This window comes from Populus nigra, chromosome 2 (genome assembly GCF_951802175.1).
Source record: "Populus nigra chromosome 2, ddPopNigr1.1, whole genome shotgun sequence".
Classification (NCBI taxonomy): Eukaryota; Viridiplantae; Streptophyta; class Magnoliopsida; order Malpighiales; family Salicaceae; genus Populus; species Populus nigra.
The window spans coordinates 41,793,133-41,799,761 of record NC_084853.1 but is presented as its reverse complement, the minus strand read 5'-3'; positions in this window follow the sequence as shown (position 1 = coordinate 41,799,761).

The window sequence follows — 6,629 nt, the reverse complement described above, 5'->3', positions numbered from 1 at the left end:
CTAATTAATTAATTACGTACTTGTGGATATCGAGTAACACAAGGCGTCAAATGTTTCATTTGTCTGGTGGACAGTTTTAGGAGGAAATTCTAAAATATATAAATGAGCATGTACGTACGTAGTTGTAAAGGATTAACTGAGTGTTAATTAATTCGCATTTAAATCTGCCTAATTTGTTGGAATTGATTAAAATATGGGATTGTATTTCGTCATGAGCTCTCAAATTAAATGGTAGTTCAAACTAATTGATACCCAATTCATATACATGTATGATGAAAAATTAAAACGACGAATGATAATCTAATTTGTCATTTTTTGGTCAAAAGATTAGGCTTAAATTTATGTGAAGAAATTTCATTAATTTGGTTTAATTGCTGAACATTTAATTTTAATTAATGAACTATATAAATCCAATTGATTGTTTTATAAATCTTATTATTTACATGTATTCTTCTCTACATAAGAGACATCTTATTGATGAATTATAGAAAGGCGACAAGAATTGCAATTCTCATTCTTTTCTCTCTCTCTCTCTTCTCCTGTTCCTTTCCTCATTCTTCCCACCTCCTTTCTTTTCTTTTCTTTTCTTTTCCTCCTCTTCTTTCTTCCATTCTATCTCTTGTCCCGCATCAGTAACGTACCTTTAGTTCCTGTTTGAAGGTGTGATATAATCTCAGACACCTTTCTAATCTCCGAGATAGTGCAATGAATAGTACCCCATACATATGAGAAAGTGAAGAAATCTTGTTCTCAAGTTTGAAGATGTAAATAGTGCTAGGCACATCTTTTGGTAAAATTGTCAGCGATCTATAATAAAAATCCCATTCGCCACACTTGGAACTCAACAGAATCGGATGGGGGTAAAACCTATGCTAGAAACCCAAAACTGGGGGTGGATCGATGAGTGTGGTAGCTAGCTAACTAGGCTTAGCTAGGCTGCTTTTGAGGTGTAAAACAAAAGGGCAAAACAAAGGAACTAATTAAAGGAAATCCTATATATAGTGCTAATACCTACTACTCCTTTTTTTTTCTTGGTTACCAGCATTTATTAATTTGCTTACTGAAAAGGTGATGAAAAAAGAAGACGAGAGCTATATTAAGTCAGTAGAAGAAAGAAAATTTATTAAAATGATAGCTGCCTAGCTAGCTAGTGGCCAATAGGATGAAGAAAAAAGAAGAAGAGAGCAATATTAACACACGTTTTAAAAATATTTTTTATTTTTTTTTGCTTTAAATTAATATATTTTTAATATTTTCAGATTATTTTAATGTGTTGATGTTAAAAATAATTTTTTTTAAATAAAAAAAATATTATTTTTATATATTTTCAAATAAAAAACACTTTAAAAAATAACCGTAATCACATTTTAAATAAATAAAAAAAAGAAAATTTATTAAAATGATAGCTGCCTAGCTAGTGGCTAATAGGATGAAGAAAAAAGAAAAAAAGAGCAATATTAAGGCCAATTTATTTTTTATTTTAAATGTATTTTTAAAATATTATTATTTTTTTAAATTAATATTTTTTTAGTATTTTCAAATATTTTAATATACTGATATTAAAAATAATTTTTTAAAAATAAAAAAAATATTTTTAATATATTTTTAAATAAAAAATATTTTAAAAAGAAACGAAATCACTTCTCTAAACATTTCAAAGTCAGTAGAAAAATAAAATTTATTAAAATGATAGCTGCCTAGCTAGTGGCTAGTAGGATGAAGAAAAAAGAGGAGAAGGGAATCGGCAACTCATTTGCCATCATTTTTAGGCTGTTGAATTATGAGACTTTTTCGTGAGTATATATTATGGATTTCTGTTCGTATTCTTATCTGTCTGGCGGCTCCCATCACAAAAGCAGCTGGGGAAGGTTTCATTCATGGAATAAAAGAATGAAAAGAACCTGCAACTTTACCAACAAACGCAAACAGACGAGCAAGTTTATAAACATTTATTAAGCATTGATGTCTTTTTTTAAGTGGAAGAAGTTCGAATTTGAAACCTCTTACAAAAAAATAATGTTTAATATATATATATATATATATATATATATATATATATATATTGTGCTCATCTAACTATAATTAAAATCTTATATTCATTTAATTTGTTAATTTGGGTCTCGTTACTTAGTTTCAGCAAGTTTCAGCTATATTTTTTATTCTTTACTTAGTTTCAGCAAGTTTGGAACCAATATTTTTTTTTTAAAGCGATGGCACTTGAACCAGCTAAAGGAAGGCATGCAATTCTGTGGTTACCTGTAGGCGGATCGATAAGATTAGAGTCTGCGAGTATATACACGTATGGTGGAAAAGGGGGAGAAAACTAAAAAGAGACACCACAAACATGAATAAATGAAAGGCTAGCTAATCTAGCCATGGGCTCTGTGTCATCTAATGAAGAGGGAAAGCGATTTAACAACCAGAGAGGCTCAACGGTTTCTTACAGGGGCAGAGGTGGGACAGTAGAGTACTGCTAGTGTGGGGTTGTAGAAGAAGAAGAGGCTAGCGGTGGCTAAGTTCTGGCTCTGGACTGTAACACACACACACACACACACACACACACACACGTATATATGCAGCTGCTGCTGTTGCTGCTAATCCTATTAGTTCTTGTAGCCCCCACTTGTTTCGTGCCCATAATATTTTTCAAAAGGAATTATTTGGGTATCGTCGCCCCCATTCAAGTTCCTTTCCGAGCTACCTGGTTGATCTGCGTGTGTCCCCCTCCCCTTACACATGGGTCCACTTAATAGTCTCTCCCAATTGCTATACCATTATTTAACCCTCAAGTAGCATAGCCCTTATGAAATTTGTCTATCACCCTATGCTACTTAGTCCTAGACTCTGGGGCATGCCAGTTGTTACCATTATCATCCTCACGAAAGGGATGCCACTACTTGATGGAGACCCATCCTTGTGTTTCTATATGCTATGGTTACTGATATAATATTGTCTTTTCTTCTTTTTTAAAAAAACAAAACAAAATGAACACCATCGATCCCATTGTCTCGAGGAGTTTTGGTGAAGAAATATCAAAATTTAGTTTGCTATCTGGTTAGCTAACTCCCGGCCCTCTTCTTCAGCTATGCATATATTTCTCTCAAAACTGGACTAGCTAGATGCCATAATTTAAGCATCTCAAGTGTTCCTTGCACCATGCTCTTGATTGTATCTCACCAGGTTGAATGTAGCTAGTCTCTATGTGGTATTTTACACGGCAACTAGCTAGCTCATGGTCAAAAATCAGAGCACAGAACCAAGGGGCGGTACTTGCATTCTTGATCAGTGGAAGAGTTAAGAGAGAAGGGGACAAAAAGCCAGCGCAAGAATTATGAAACAAGATAACCGCCAACTGGATCATAGTGCAAGGGTGTGTGTTTTAATTTGTGGCTGGATCTCCAGCTAGTTAGGAGTGGTCCAACCCTAGCTAGATATTTTTTTTGAACAGCTACCGGCCTATTCTGTACACGTATATAACAGTTGCAAATTGAAAATCTGCAATTAATTGCAGCCCCTAAACACTATTAGCATATATTAGAGTGAGCAAAATCACACTAGCATTCAGCTTAATAATCAACCATGTCTAAATGGGCAAGCATGAGGAGCTTTCATCTGAATAAATGATGAAAGAGAGGGCAAGGAGGTCCCCAGTAGGGTTTTTTCATAGGCTTTATCTTTAGCTCTAAAAAGGGCTCCCCCCACCTCCCACCCTTCTCCCCATGGACTTTGATGTTAACTCATGATATATCCTCGAAAGTCTTTGTAACTATTCCTTACGATCTGTTTGTGTATAACCATGTATAATTACAATATTTATGAACTGAGCTGCATGTGTACTCCACGTATAATACACACACAACCGCATGTGAAACGAAGTGTAATTAACTAGGTGCATAACTGGTTAAGGTACTCAAGAAACACACTACTTTTGTTCATTCTAGTGCTTCGGTAATGGCCTCCTTACCCTTGGAACAAAATAGTATAAAAATAATTAAGTGCTACAATAATACGTACGGATTTAAATATTTCATATATACTATAAAAATAATTTTAAAAATAAATAACAATAACACTAAAAGTTAGTATAATTAATCAACAGTAATGTATATTTAGTTGAATGCATGAATATATGAAGTTTTGAAAGAGAACGATAAGTATCATGTTATTTATATTTGCTTAACAATGAAATATATTTAGACATCTAAAAACCAAATTCTCTTGATAATTATTGTGATGATCATATGAAAGGATTGGTGATAATTTCCTTTTTCTCTTTAATTTAATTCTTACTATGTATCTCCCTTTAATTAATTTTTTATTTGTGATAAAATTAAGAAATACTACTATCATATTTTTGTAATCAAAAATAAAAAAAGAATTATTATATTCTTATTTTGATTTAAAATATTTTTTATATAAAATATGATCATTTATTTTTATTGAAAAAAATATTAAATTAAAGTTCTAATTAGTTAAATACTAAATTATTTTAACTTGTATTTTTTTTTAATAATATTTGAACCACGTTTTTTCTTTAAACACAAATTATTCCTTAACAAATCCTAATCGTGTCTGCAGCATATCATGGCTGTGCCTTCCGCATATTCGTTACATCTAACCCTCCTTAAACTTTTTTCCCTTTATCATGTCCTTCCAAACCATTGAAAACCTTTGTCAGAAATATATCAAGAAGAAGAAAAGGAAAAAAGCCCTTGAAAACCAAAGTTTTCTGCTCTATGACGACAACCTTTTGTTTGTTTGTGATTAACAAGGAAAAAATGAGGGAGGTGTTATTGGCAATCCTCAATCATCTATCCCTACACACCCCTATATTTTTATAATTTTATAATTTTATAATTTTATTGATCACTTAGATGTCTTTTTTTATTATTATTAATATGCTACCAGTTAATTGTTTCTATTTTTTATATATCAGTAGCCCAACCTAGTATTTGAAAAATTCCAGCGTAAGGCTTGGTCTATGCTCTCTTGTTGCGTTAGCTGGAGTATATGGCTTATGAGAAACAAAGTAATCTTCAATGATGGAGCTGCGACCTTCGAAGACAGTTTTTCCTTAATTCTTTATCGCCTTTCAAATTAACTCAAGTCTATTGATAAGTTCTTCATGGCTACTGACACTACTTTAATTATGGAACCTGAAGGTATTATAGATTGGTCAAACACCAAATCAAGGCTTTAAGTATGGTGTATCAGCTTCTCCAATCTTGATGTTCTTTTTCGGTTTGTATTTGTTGACTCTCTATTCCTTTCCTTTTGTATTCGTTTTTTTGTTTTTGTGACTCTTTTTTTTTTCTTTTTCTTTCGTGTATCTTGTTTTTGGCTATCTTCTGGTTAGCCCTTGCAATATATCGACTTATTCTAAAAAGAAACTTATTAAAAAACAAAAAAGGTAACAACCTTATAAAATCAAACAGAATATAAGAATTTTAGACCTCAAATATTGAGAAAAGATTATTTATTCTATAACAACACTACACAAAGAAAAGAATAGGTTTACGAAGAAGGAGAGAAAGAGATTACATGAATTAAAGTGCAGAAAAAAAAAACTAGTAAAGAAAGCTGTAAAAACTAGAAGAAAGATAAAATTGTATTGAAATTACATATCCGAGGTATGTTGATCACCATTCACATTGACTGCATGAACCTTTATGTATTGGTATAAATTTTGAATTATATTAATTAAATATGTAAATTCTAATCCTATACAAATATTAGTATTGGGTAAAGATACTTTATTGAATTATAATACAAGCTAAACTTCTTTTCTATTGATATCACATGAATTATAAGTTAATCTTGTGATTTTTTATTAGTTATTTTGTTGATAGCTCCCACTCTGAATAGAATTAGTTCTTCTGCTTCTCCATGCATGTTTAGACTTTTATAATCTATTGTTTTTTCTTGATCGATCATAATCCTACTCCTTTTCTTTATATCTCTTAGTTAATCAGGATTATATTAGTATATTTTGTTGTATTCTAGTTTTGACCTTATTTACTTTTGACTTAATTCTCTTTAAGGGTTTAAAATTAAAAATTAAAAGGTTAGGGACTCATTTTGATCAAAGATGCGATTCGTCAATTGTTGGAAGAATCAATGACTAAAGTGTATGATTGGTTTTCCTAAGATCCAGAAAAAATAGATCTTTAGGATAATTTTTTTTAGATTTTTTTTTCAATTTCACTATCTAACAACCCGATCTTCTTTTATTCATTTACTTTTTTTTAAAAAAATTATTCTTCAATATTAGGTTATTTGGGAATTAAATCTCATGATTTTTTTCAATTTATTTTTTTATAAAGTTACTCTGGTCTCATGAATTTAGTTGTTTCTCGATTTCTATTTTCAACATTTGATCTGTTAGAAATGAAGATTTGTAATTTTTTTTTATTTTTTTATGAAGTTATATTAGTCTCATGATCCAGATCGTGGGTTTAATAGTTTAGCCCAGGTTGATTTGGGTTGTTTTTTTTTTCATCTTTCAACTTTGGATTGGCTGGAAATTGTGCTTTATATTTTTTTATTTACTTTTCATGAAGTTATCTCGATCTCATGACTTGAGTTGCTGGTTTACAGGTTGACCCGGGTAGTTTTTTTATCCTTTTTTA